Raw genomic sequence first — 15291 nt, forward strand, 5'->3', positions numbered from 1 at the left:
CAAAACAAGAGTGAAAACGGAGTATCCTTGTGACATAGATGACCAAGCCAATGTACACCCATTTGATCAGTCATTGAAGCACCAAGTCGTGTGAATCTAGTTCCTTATCTAGAACTCAGTCAAACAAGGTCGGTATTAGTTCCAGTTGCTTTTCTTAATCATTTAAGAAAAGACTTTGGATGTATCAGATCGGTTAGGGACACTTATAGACACCACACCATCAGAACTTCAACCAAAAGCATATGAACAAGGAGAGGGGAAGGGGGGAGGATCGATTAAGTGCCCCGGCTATGTGACACAGCCAATCACATGACAGCATTCAATGTGGGCCCATGCAATGCTGTCATGTGATTGGCTGCGTCACGTACCCGGGGCACTTAAGCGCTCCCTGGATCTCCGGGCTGAACTCATTTGCTCCACATTACTGGTGAAGCAAAACCCGAAATGACAGTTTAGGTGACTATTCAGCAACCAAACTGGACCAACCTCAACATTAGGTACCCCAGCTCACTGTCACTACTCGGTTGGCCTAAATAGGCACAAATTGGGTAAGTTAGCTTTGTCACCAATGAGATGATTTACACGATGCTGAATTCAATCCATTGCTTTGACATGTTTGGCTCGCAGAGTAGCCCTAGATGTGACAATGATTTGAATTCAAACCTTTGTCACATCTTGTTCTTGCGAAAATCTCAATGAGGGAAAACCTCATGATATATTGAAAACTATGTTTTTTCCTAAAAAATATTGGGTAAATATTATCATATAAAAAATAAAAGGATACAAATATAAGGTAAGTACAATAATATTAAAACAAATAAAATGTGGCTATCTATGAAATTCTTAACTTTTTTGAATATCACATGTTTTGAGACTACCTCTTTTGGGCAATATATCTCGATAAGATTTAAGGTGTAAGAATCCTTTTAGAAGAACATGACCTATTTCTATGAGAGAGAGAGAGAGAGAGAGGCTCTCGAAGGCCTGGACTAGGGCCGGGTTCCGGTCATGGTGGACGAGAAACTAATTTTTTCTTTGACTAAGCTGAAAAAAAAAAGAGTATAAAAATATCAAATTGAAGTAATTGTTTTTTTTTTTTAAAGACAAGCTTGGGTTAGGCAGACCCCACCAGTTATTATTCAACGTACCACTGGGTTTTGAACATGCAACATCGGAGACGTGCACTGGCAGCTCCTACCAACCACGCTGAGCCCCCATTGGTGCCACCAACCTTATGTTGGTAGTTGGGAAATTCTTAATGGGCATCTAAAATTCAGACCCTCAAGATCCACGGACACGCAGCTTAAGGTTAGATCTGGCATGGACCCCACTTCAGATCTGGATCTGAGTCCTAGGGATGCTAAACAAGCTGAACAGGACAAGTGAGCGAGCGCTTTATGAGCCGAACATGAGCTGAGCCACGAGCAGCTTGGCATGTTTCCCAGCCCTAGATCTGACCTTCGTCCAAACTGTTTTCGGGTCCTGATTTACGTAGGAGAGTCGGATCAGAAAACCAAGGATCTGAGATCTGAGGCAATTCAAGCCCACCCGGATTGTGCATTTGAATCTTAGATTTGAGATTCACATCTCTCTCCCCAGACCCCTTAGGTAGGACAAGGGATCTGTGAATCTATTTCAAGGTGAATCTCAAAAAATGAGGTTATGAGATTCACATTTAAATTGCTTTGGTCTCACATAGGCCCCAAGCCAAATCCCGTCCCTTGGATCTCAGATCCAAAGGCACCCTAAAAGACTGATCCCTGTCCTAGCAGCCTGTACCCCTTTGGTGCATAATTACCCATAGTTGTGCTTATTAAGTGATTGATATATTTTCTAGTTATAACTAATAAATATAATGATCCCCTTGCAAACCTCTGGGTCCTTTTCAATCATAAATGATGATATACAGCTCTTCCACAGAGCTCTCGTAAGATATCAAGGCAAACCCCAGGAAGAAAGCCCCAAGGGGGGTTGGCAGAGTGGGGTGGGGGCCTTGACTGCTAGACTTGCAGTCAATGCTCGATTTTCATGGGCATCGCCCCTCTGCACAAACCAATGCGTAGCATAGGCTCCGGGGCCAGGGGTCCTAACCTCGAAGTTGTAGCACTACAACAAAGCAGTAGATTAGCGACGACCACATTCCGTCGCTAAGAGGCATAGCGATGGATTAGCGACGACGAGGCGACGATATGCTTACGTCGTGAATTTTTCGACACTAACTGGCGACAGATTTATTCTGTCGCCAGGTCCGTCGCTAATTGCGACGGACTAACGAGCGCTGTATTCCGTCGCCAATCCGTCGGTACTAAACGACGACCATGGCTTGACGACGGATTTACGTCCGTCGCTAGATTTATATGAATAGCGACGGATTTACGTCCGTCACTAGATTTATATGAATAGCGACAGATGGTTTCGTCACTAATCCGTCGCAAACACGAAAAAAAATTAAAAAAAAATTATTTGAAAATTAAATACCGAGAACGGTACAATTTATATTTCCTGTAAATAAAAAACAAACCACACAAAAAATTCCATATAAAAAGAATCTACAACAATTAATCGTTCCACCATAAAATTAACAAGTTTAATTATTTACAATTCAACAATTACAATTAGGAAACATAAAAAAATAGAACTTCTTCAACACAGTTCTCTAATCATCGCCAAGATTTTGTGCGTCTTCTTGTTCATTGCCTTCATCTGTCCCTTCAGCTCCGCTACGCTGATTATTGCTATCAGCCTACACAAGAAAACAAGAGTCAGTATTGATAAACAAAATATAATGAAATAAATTACACATTATATATGATTTTATCATGTGCTCATGTGTGTTCTAAGGCAATAAAAAAACTCTATATGCGATTCTATCATGCTCATATGTGCTCTAAGGCAAGCAAAAAGTTATATATGTGATTCTATCATGCTCATATGTGTGCTAAGGCAGTCAAAAAATTGAATATGTGATTATAGCATGTTCATATGTGTTCTAAGGCAGCTAGAAAAACTCTATATGTGATTCTACCATGCTCAGACGTGCTTTAAGGCAAACAAAAACTATATATGTGATTCGATCATGCTCGTATGTGTGCTAAGGCAGTCAAAAAATTGAATATGTGATTATAGCATGCTCATATATGCTCTAAGGCAGGCAAAGGAAAAAAATGTATATGTGATTCTATCATAAATGATATATGTTCTAAGGCAGTAAAAAAACTCTATATGTGATTTGTGCATGCTCATATGTGTTTTAAGGTAGTCAAAAAACTGAATATGTGATTATAACATGCTCATATGTGTTCTTAGGCAGTCAAAAAACTGAATATGTGATTATAGCATGCTCATATGTACTTTAAAACAGGCAAAAAAACTTTATATGTGATTATAGCATGCTCATATGTGCTCTAAGGCAATAAAAAAACTCTATATGTTATTATAGCATGCTCATATGTGTTCTAAGGCAATAAAAAAACTCTATATGTGATTCTATCATGCTCATATGTGTGCTAAGGCAGTCAAAAAACTGAATATGTGATTATAATATGCTCATATGTGTTCTTAGGCAGTCAAAAAACTGAATATGTGATTATAGCATGCTCATATGTGTTCTAATGTAGTAAAAAAAACCTTATATGTGATTCTATCATGCTCATATGTGTTATTAGGCAGTCAAAAAACTGAATATGTGATTATAGCATGCTCATATGTGCTCTAAGGCAGGCAAAAAAAATTATATGTGATTATAGCATGCTCATATGTGCTCTAAGGCAATAAAAAAACTCTATATGTTATTATAGCATGCTCATATGTGCTCTAAGGCAGGCAAAAAACTCTATATGTGATTCTATCATGCTCATATGTGCTCTAAGGCAGGCAAAAAGTTATATATGTGATTCGATTATGCTCATATGTGTTCTAAGGCAGGCAAAAAACTTTATATGTGATTATAGCATGCTCATATGTGCTCTAAGGCAATAAAAAAACTCTATATGTTATTATAACATGCTCATATGTGCTCTAAGGTAATAAAAAAACTTTATATGTGATTATAGCATGCTCATATGTGCTCTAAGGCAGGCAAAAAACTCTATATGTTATTATAGGATGCTCATATGTGCTCTAAGGCAGGCAAAAAACTCTATATGTGATTCTATTATGCTCATATGTGCTCTAAGGCAGGCAAAAAGTTATATATGTGATTCGATTATGCTCATATGTGTTCTAAGGCAGGCCAAAAAACTTTATATGTAATTATAGCATGCTCATATGTGCTCTAAGGCAATAAAAAAACTCTATATGTTATTATAGCATGCTCATATGTACTCTAAGGCAATAAAAAAACTCTATATGTGATTCTATCATGCTCATATGTGTGCTAAGGCAGTCAAAAAACTGAATATGTGATTATAACATAATCATATGTGTTCTTAGGCAATCAAAAAACTGAATATGTGATTATAGCATGCTCATATGTGTTCTAAGGCAGTCAAAAAAACTTTGTATGTAATTCTATCATGCTCATATGTGTTCTTAGGCAGTCAAAAAACTGAATATGTGATTATAGCATGCTCATATGTGCTCTAAGGCAGGCAAAAAGTTATATATGTGATTTGATTATGCTCATATGTGTTCTAAGGCAGACAAAAAACTGAATATGTGATTATTCCTGAGAGGGACCTGAAATCGAAGATCCCCTTGCCAGAACAGCGGCCTTGATATCATTTCGAAGAAAGGGGGCGACAGTGTCATGGAAGTAGTTATTCAGTGATTCTGCAACGATCTGGCGTACATCATCACCGGAAAGAATAGTCTGCTGCTTGGAGCTTATGTCGGCGCAAGAAGTCGGTGAGTCGTAACTGGAAGAAGCAATAACTGGTGAAGTGTTCATATTACTCCCAAACCCGAACATGCGACCTTTTTTGGGTTCACCTGCTGCAGTCACCCATGCTGTAGGATCAAATGATGGATGCTGAGTAGCGTCATCGCCATATCGCTCTACCATCTGTTGCTCATATGCCTCATACAAAATAATGTTTAAAGTATTCATTAATAATTAATGATAACATTATGATAACTTGCATATATATTGCAATGATTATTAATAGAATAAATACATACCGTTGTCGTTCTCGCCTTCTCTGATACGAAGACTCCCGTGGTCTTCCGTTTATGTGTTTCAACAAACACATCCTTATATGGTACACTGCCTCATTTTTCTGCTTCCTGCGAAGTTAAATGACAAAAGATTTAGTACACAAGTTTGCAACAATACTTATAAAATTAATATTATATATTAATGAGTTACCATTTTCTTTAGGTGGCTCCCAAATGTATTAGATCCACCTGTGTGTAGATGGGCTTCGGGCATCTTCAATTGATTTTGTGTAGCCTTCGCAGAGCGATTTCTAAATGCATCTCCCGCCCACTTATCGCACATTTCATCCCAGTATTCTCTCCTGATAGTAATAGGGCCATGGCCCTTCCATAGTAATGGATCATCTACTACGCCAGATGCTTTTTTTGCTGCAGTCTTCATAGTGTGCAGCATGTCTGCAAATCGATTGGCAGCCACCTTCTGCCATACCTTCCTTGCATCATTTTCTTCCACCGTAGTTGCGAAGCGATTCGAAGCCTACAAATATTTTCAGAAAGTTAGTAGACATTACTTAAATAAACTAAATATGAAACACATTAACTATGAGGAACAACTGTATACCATGAATGAGGACCACAATCTGTCTAACACCTCCTTTGGGTACTCTTTCCATTGAGCAACTGGTCCTGGTAGATGTTGAAGAAGTGAATTCCTAATCTCCCGTACTACTTCTTGTGGCTCAAACCTCGTGCTGCACATGAATTGTTACACAGTAAATATCAATATAAAATATTTATAAGATATGCAATAATTGAAAACAAAATACTTACGGTCGATTATCAATATACACTATTCGAATGAGTCTTCTTGTGCCAGCCTGAGAAGACCTTGTTTCCTGTGTTGGCTGTTGACTTGTGTGATCAACTGGTGTAGGTGGGTCGTGTACAGGCGCAACATCATCTGTAAAAAAATACATTAAAAATTCCCAAAATGCGCATTTGAACTAATCAAGCATCCAATTAGTTATATGATATACCTATCACAGGAGCCCGTGAAGATGAAGGTTGAGCCTGACTACTACTGGATGAGCGACCACTATAACCTCCACGAACCATATTCTAACAAATAACATATGTCATACAATACATTCAAATAATTCACATCAAGTATTACAATGCATTCAAGTCATTCACATCAAGCATTGCAATGCATTCAAATCATTCGCATCAAGTATTACAATGCATTCAAGTCATTCACATCAAGCATTATAATGCATTCAAATCATTCGCATCAAGTATTACAATGCATTCAAATAATTCAAATCATTCACATTAAGTATTGCAATAATTCAAATCATTCGTTGCATAAATTATAATACATTCAAATAATTTAAATCATTCACATCAAGTATTGCAATGCATTCGAATCATTCGTATCAAGTATTACAATACATTCAAATAATTCAAATCATTCACATCAAGTATTACAATGCATTCAAATAATTCGTATCAAGTATCACAATACATTCAAATTAATTTTTTAATCATTCACATTAAGTGTTGCAATACAACTCATGCATTCGCATCAAGTATTACAATACATTCAAATAATTCAAATCATTTACATCAAGTATTGCAATGCATTCGAATCATTCGTATCAAGTATTATAATACATTCAAATAAAATTTTTAATCATTCACACCAAGTATTGCAATACAACTCACATCAAGTACTGCAATGCATTTAAATAGAGGTTTGTAGTATAAGATTTTGCTCACTAGCTTGAGAATTCTTCCTCGTCACTAGTTTGACTTTCTTCTTCTTCATTGTTTGCCCATCCACTTGGTACATCATTTGGATCACATTCCTCTATGAATGTTTCATCGGCCAATGGAGATATGACATGCATATCATGCGCAACATCGTGACCATAAGCGAAGTCATAGACATCATCTGATTGATAGTAATCGCTGTCTTCAGCTAACTCATCTTCCTGTAACTGATCATACTCGGGGTATAGTTTGGACTTCACCTTGCAAACTGCCCACCATTCATTTCTATCTGACTTTTTTATACTCGGATATGAAGTATAATAAACTTGTTGAGCTTGTGAGGCTAATATGAATGGTTCATATGTTCCAAACCTGGATTTATGATTCACCTCCACAATGCCTGAAGCTTTGTCGAGTCTTGTTGCAGTTGGATCAAACCAATGACACTTGAATAAAGTTACCCTGTTATTCATGCCTAAGTAAGTCAACTCTATTATTTTCTCTATAACACCGTAGTAATCATGTTCAGTTTCACCGTAGCTGCTACCCTTGACACACACGCCACTATTTATCGTTGATTTGTTTATACCGTAATCTTTTGTATGGAATCGATAACCATTTACGATATACCCGTTGTAGCATTGCACAACTTTGATCAGACCATTTTCTAAATCACATATTCCTTGATCTTTAACATCACCATGGCGAACCTACGCACAGACATAAACAATGATTGTGATCACGATCAATTAAGTAACTTAGTGTTGTTTATAAGTACAAAATTTATGTTAGCTTCTTTACCAACTGTTTCAACCACTCCACAAACTTAGTTTTACGTTCTTTTTGTACTTCTGCATCAGTTGTACTTCTGCATCAGTGAGATGTGAAACTTTGCTTTGCAACTCCAGATCAAATCGTCTGCAAACCATAAATACTTATATTACTGAGCCATGTATCCACATATAGAACATAAAAGGATTTATAATTGAGTTGCATATACATATACTTACTCGATGTATGGGTCGATCGCTGAGCAATTAAAAAGAATATAGATGTGTGTTGCATCTTGCTCTCGATTTGTCAGTAGCCTTGATCGGCAACTGCCAAATGCATGCCCAAGTGGTTGAAATATCGACAGCTTGTCAGCTACAGTTACTTGTTCTCCATCATCGTTACGGGGCGGGCATGTGTAACGTGTTGGAATATGAGGTTCGAAGTACATAGATGAGAAATTTGAAATCTCTTCTAAAGTGTATGCCTCACAAATAGAGCCTTCTACTCTTGCTTTATTACGAACCTTTTTTTTTAGGTCGAACATGCATCTGACAAGAATATATATTTCAAATTTTAAATATCTGACATTAAAGAGACAAATATAAAAAAACATATACCTTTCAAATGAGTACATCCATCGATATTGCACAGGGCCACCAACCCTTAGTTCATATGGCAGATGTATGATCAAATGTTCCATAACATCGAAAAATGCTGGCGGAAATATCTTTTCTAGCAGACAAACAGTGGTGATGACAGAATCCTCGAGATTCTTTACATCTGATACTATGACCTCCGATGCGCACAATGTTATGAAAAATTCACTCAACTCAGACAATACCCCCCATATAGGTTTGTCTAACATATCATGAATGTTAGGGGTATCAATCATTGCATAAAGATATGACAATCATGGCTCTTCAACCCATATAACTGTCCAACGTCAATCTTTACAGCCCGAGCAATGTTAGAGACATATCCATCTGGAAATCTCAGTTGCTCAACCATTGACATACATATTTTATTTGATCAGGTCCGAGCACGTACTTTGCCTTTGGTTTCAGTACTTTGCCATTATACTCTTTGAGTTCCAATTCTGGTCTTTTACATATTAATTTTAAATCCATACGGGCCTTCGGATTATCCTTTGTTTTTCCTTTAATATTCATTATTGTATTGAACACATTATCAAACACATTTTTCTCTACATGCATCACATCCAAATTATGTCGTATCAATAGGGTCGGCCAATACGGTAGTTCCCAAAAAATAGATTTCTTCGTCCAATTGTGATCCTTCCCAAATCCACGGAAGGGTGTAGGACTGCGGGCATCTGTTAATACATCTGGAAAGTATCGCAATCTTCTTAGAATCTCTATGCCAGACAATCTTAAGGATGAACCTTCTGTTTCGATTGTGCCTGCTTTAAACACATTCTTTTGTCGTCGGAACGGATGATCGCTGGGTAGAAATCAACGATGACACTCAAACCAGCAAGGCTTCCTTCCATGCCTCAATCTAAAAGCTTTGGAATCCTTCATGCAGTACGGACAAGCCAACCTCCCATGTGTGCTCCAACCAGATAGCATACCATATGCAGGGAAGTCACTGATTGTCCATAGAACAACGACCTTCATGTTAAAATTTTGTTTTTGTGGGCATCATACGTGGTAACACCGTCATCCCACAATACTTTTAGTTCATCAATTAATGGCCTTAAATATACATCAAGATTTTGGCCAGGTGAGGTCGGACCAGGGATCAACAGAGACAAGAAAAGATTTGGACGTTTCATACACAAGCTTGGTGGAAGGTTGTATGAAGTTACAAATACTGATCAGCATAAGTATGAAGTTGATCTACCCCCAAATGGATTAAATCCATCTGTACATAGACCGAGTCTAACATTTCGCACTTCCATTATGAAGTTCTGATGAGTACGATCAAAGTGCTTCCAAGCTTCAGCGTCAACATGATGCGTGATCTTGTTTTCATCGTGTCAAACTTTATTTGCATGCCATCTCATGTGTTTAGCTGTCCTTGAAGACATATACAATCGCTGCAATCTATGAGTGATAGGAAAGTAGCGGAGCAACTTGTATGAAACTTCCTTTGATCTTGTGCTACCATTGCCTCTTGTCTTTGGCTTGAACCGAGGATGCCCACATGACGGGCATGATATATTGTTTTCCTGCTCCTTGAAATACAACATGCAGTGATTTGGACAAGCATCAATCATTTTGTAACCCATACCTAGAGCGTTGACCATAACTTTCGCACGATAGAAATTTTGTGGCAATTTCTCATTTTTGGGCAACATACTCTTCACAATCATACACAAACGGTAAAAACATGATTGACTCAAATTATACTCGGACTTCAAATTCATTAGTTGAAGAACTGTAGACAAGATAGTGTGACTCTCACAACCGTTCCAAAGTGGCTCATCAGCATCTCTAAGTAAATCATAAAATCTACTAGCTGCATCGTTTGGTGATTCTTCATCTACGGCAGTTCTTACATCACTAGAACTCATAGCAGAACCCAGTTCTGTTCCTGCGGCATCAAATATCAAATCCGTATATGGATTATCATGCACCACATTCACCCGTGCATCAAAATCGTTTCTAAATTCTTCTCTATGAAACATCCAGTTCTGATAATCACTCACAAAACCCTTCCTGTATAGGTGATGTCTAACGCTATGAGGTTCTACAAATCGATTATTCTTACAAATCTTGCTGAGACACCTAATCTGACCTGTAGGATCCACTGTACTGACACTTGCCGTTGCAAATTCAATAAAACTGTCAACACCATCCATATATTCATGCGATAACTCATTGTCCACTATCCTACGGTACATCCATTCACGGTTTGCAGTCATTTTTTATGAAGTTACGAATAATAGCCTAACGAATTAAAAGAGAACAATCAGAATGCTACGATGAAAAACATATCAAATTTATCATGCAATATATGATGTCATACAATAACAAGAATTTTGATGCATGCATTGATAACTTAATATTTTCATATGCAAACTATTAATGACACGATACAATAATTTGAAACATGCTTTCATTATACAATTTCACATGGAAGTCATAATCAAATTGAAAGTTACATGCAAGCATGAATACAATTACATCAAACATTGCAATATATTATAATCATTCATATCAAACAAATGGCAAACATGTACCAGAAGCAAACACACTTCAATATCTCACTAACTACTACCATGCCTAGCATGGACTCCGTACTCCAAAAATAAGAACACTTCAATATACATTAAAATCATGCTCAGCATGATCTCCGAATTCCAACGAAGCAACCCTAAATATCAACAACTAAGTGAGTGTGTGAACAATAAAGTGTTACATCTAATAAATTAAATAACATGTGATACGCTTGCATCACTTACTCACCACGGGTATTTACCCGATTTGCATTATTTTTGACACTTACTTACCACAGGTGGCTGAGCACGAGCTGGTTCTGTTGAAAAATTTGCACAAAAAAACACTTTTTAAAATGAAGTCACCACGAAAAAAAAAACCTATTCTGGCAAGGGGTTGACTCCCCTGCTGTTCCGGCATGGGGTCGACCCCCTTACAGAACATAGGGGGTTAACCCCCTTACGAAACATAGGGAGTTAACTGACCCCTTGTTCGGGCAGGGGGTCGACCCCCAGCCTTTCCGCCAGTGAGACGACACCCTGCCTGAAAAAAAAAGAGGCAGGGGGTCGCCCCCCAGCCGAAAAAAAGGGGCAGGGGGCGACCCCCTGCCGGAAAAAAAAAATAAACGACAAAAAAAGGGGCAGGGGGGCGACCCCCTGCCAGAATAAAACAACGAGGCAAGGGGGTCGCCCCCCTGCCGGAAAACAGAAAATGCGGCAGGGGGTCGCCCCCTGCCTCGGTTATTTTTTTCGACAGGGGGGCGCCCCCCTGCCGGAAAACAAAAAATGTGGCAGGGGGCACCCCCCTTGCCGAAAAATAAAAAATGCGGCAGGGGGGTCGCCCCCCTGCCAGAAAACACAACACGCGGCAGGGGGTCGCCCCCCCTGCCGGAAAACAGAACACGCGACAGGGGGTTGCCCCCCCTGCCGGAAAACAGAACACGCGACAGGGGGTTGCCCCCCTGTCAGAAAATACTAACGAGGCAGGGGGGGCGACCCCCTGCCGAAAAACAAAAAATGCAGCAGGGGGGTCGCCCCCCTGCCGGAAAACACAACACGCGGCAGGGGGTCGGCCCCCCTACCGGAAAATACTAACGAGGCAGGAGGGGCGACCCCCTACCGGAAAAACTAAAAGGGGCATCCGCCCCTTTTATCAGAAAAAAAATGTGTATTTTACCGGAAAAACCTGGGAGACGCCGGTCGGGGGGTGGCAGACCGGGGGCAACGGGCAGGGCGGCAGGCCGGGGAGCGACGGGCGGCGGGCGGTGGGGGGCGGGGAGACGCCAACAGGCGAGATATGGGGCGACAGAAGGGAGAGGGCGGCCGGCGGGAACAGCGGAACAACGAAACATAAAAGAGAAAGAGGGCTCTGATTAGGGATTTACGCGGCATTTAGCGACGGATTTAGCGACGGCCTAAATCCGTCGCAAAGCCGTCGTAAATTAATATAACTACGTAGCGACGAAACTATTCCGTCGCTAAATCCGTTGCTCAATAGCGATGGCACACTTTCCCTCGCCAAACCCGTCACTAAAATACGTGGTTATTACGCCCAAACATTCCGTCGCTAAGCCGTCGTTAATTTGCGACAGATTGTGCGACGGAAGTTATTCCGTCGATATTTTCGTAAATATTATGGTTCTTAGCGACGGATTTGTTTCTCTCGTTAATCCGTCGCTAATTAGCGACGAAATGTTTCCGTCGCTAATATCCGTCGCTAATCCCCTATTTTCTTGTAGTGTAGGTATGACAGGCTGACCCAGCGTGATCCGGTCTTGGTGCCGGGTGTGGTTTCTTCGGGTTATAAATCACAAAAAAAAACCCAAGAAAAAAATGTCAAGGACAAATTGATAAATTTCTCACATAGTGCGGTGTAAGTGTTGGTTCCTCCAGTTATAAATTGTGACCAATTGGTGCTCTTAACTATGTGACCCCATTCCTAAAATTGTTCCACGAACTCCAGTGTTCCTGTTTTTCTTTGAAGAGAGAGAGAGAGAGAGAGATAACCATCCGTAGATCATGTTTGGAGGCAGCCAAAAATGCAATGTTTGGTTGCTTAGGCCTTACAAATACGGATGAGCCTGATAACAGACCCCAAGTAGAGAGGAAGGATCCCAGCACTCGAATAGTTGAAAGTGAGCCACGACAGCTAATTAACCAAGACAAGTCAACTGAGACCAAGGAAGCCGAACCAAGCAATGGAGATCAAGATCTCATGGTGCCGCGGGTCAGCGAGGAGAGTACGGTCAATGAGCACCTTTCTTTGGCACCTGAGGCCGCCAACATGGAGGGGAGCCCAAATCTTGATCCACCAAAAATGGATTCAGATCTGCCTAAGGCTGATGCTAGCACTAATCAAATTGTGGAAGAGTGAATTTCTTGAGCCATCACCAAGTAGTACTAATGAGCCTGGGTCCATGACAAAGTTAGAAACAACTCCAATTGTAGATGCAAGTGATGAGAAGCTTGTGTGTGAAGGTGATACAACCAACGCCAAACAACAATCAAGTGTCTATGCACCAGTACTAGCTAGAAGATCCAGAAAACCAGGAGCTAACAACACTAGCTATGATCAGCGGGGAACCGGAAGGCGCAAGTTGCCAGATCTTAGACGAGCTATACTTTCAACATGCATGATTTGATACTAGCTCTAGATAACCAACTGGTATATAGATGTTTTGATGCTGAGTTTGTGTTGGATCTTGTTTTTTTAGGAAATGGAGTCCTCCGGGCCTGACTCGTCGCCGATCAGCTCTGGATCAGGGGGGCGAGTACACTAAACCTGGTGATTGCTCACCAACTTAGCTTAGTTGCTGGTTTGATATGCTTTGCTAGGGTTTCCTGGAGAAAGTTTGGTGGGGTCAAGCTTTGACTCAGGGAGAGAAGATAGCTTGAAGATGGAAGTGCAATCGATCTGGGGTCTGTAGAGGTGGTTGGTTGGGACTAAGAAGATTCCACTTGCCTAGGGAATCCACATATGTTGTCTACCGTTAGTCTATAACTTGGTTCAGTATTGGGATGGTATACTATGTCCTTAATGCCATAGGCTGTCACATATTATTGTGCCCAACATGTAAGCAAATGAACAAGCATTATTTCTGGTATGGTAAAATTTTAGTGATTTCTAGCTTTATTCAAACGGTGAGCTCATGAACAAAGGTTACCCTTTTAACTGCATTGCATCATATGAATGGATTTACCATGGTTTATTTAGTTAGCAGAAATCATGCTTCTCACTAAAGATTTGGATGTGAAAACTCATTTTTTTATATTACATTTTGGTGCAGTCTGAACTGTCTATCCGAATTTTATATGCAATATTAAATCTGGCAAAGAAATAGTTGATAACAAGGGTTTTGCACATAAAAACTACAAATGAATCAGATCCAAATATAAAATCTAGATACACAAAGTTATTGATCTGAATTTTTACCCAAAATTGAAAAAAAAACTCATATAAGTCAAAATTTAATTTGAAATTGCATTTAAATGTTATTTTAGGATTTATATCATACTATAACATACTCGATTTAAATTAAAGGTCCAACCAAGTCTAATCCATTTACACCACTTCATGTCAATGTGTCGGGTTTGGGTTAGATTCTCAAACTGCCCAAATCCATTTAGTCAGTAAGGTCTTTCCAAATCCTGTTAGATATGCAACGAGTTTTCTTGGAGTTCTTCCCTAGCAAATTATTGGAAAATGATTGTATTGTCCTTGTAAAATGGTGTGTTTATAGAAATACCTAGCAATTTGGCAAAATCCCTCACATATCCAAAATTGTCGATTCTTGACATTTTTAGGATATTTTTTTTGTTCCACACGCCAACCTGTTGAAGTTTGCACGATTAATAGGTATATTATAAGAAGTTCACAACCCTTCAATAAAAAAGTGATTTTGCGAACATATGCAAATAAAGTACAACTTTTGCAAATACATTGCAAACTTCATGAATATAATTCACGAACCTCCTTTAAGTAAATACTCCTCAAGGAAATTCATAAATATTTGCTAATATTTGTAACAGACTTTCACACTTTAATGCGACCTTCACAAATATAGTATAACCATCTCAAATATAATACAAACTTCGCAAATATAACATGTGAAGCTCATTTAAGTAAATACTTCTCAAGAAAATTTGTAAATGTCTGCTGACAATCGCAAATACATAATGTAAATGTCTCCAACTTTCGTACTATTTTGAGACCTTAGTAAGGAGAGAATGTCATGGCTGATGTGGAGAAGATTTTGGAGAAGATAGGATGAGACAATCACAAATACTAAGCATTTTTTAGAACCTAAAAAATTTAATTAATGATATTTTTTTCTTAAATTAATAAGATTTTGATGTGAATGCTTATATTACAAAAGATTCATATGTGTAGGCTCATTATAATTAATTATTTATTAAAAACACCATGATATTTAGGGTGAGTTTGGGGGAAATTACATGTAAATGTTGAA

The sequence above is a fragment of the Nuphar pumila genome, chromosome 5, assembly GCF_984573655.1.
Source record: "Nuphar pumila chromosome 5, dmNupPumi1.hap1.1, whole genome shotgun sequence".
Taxonomy (NCBI): domain Eukaryota; kingdom Viridiplantae; phylum Streptophyta; class Magnoliopsida; order Nymphaeales; family Nymphaeaceae; genus Nuphar; species Nuphar pumila.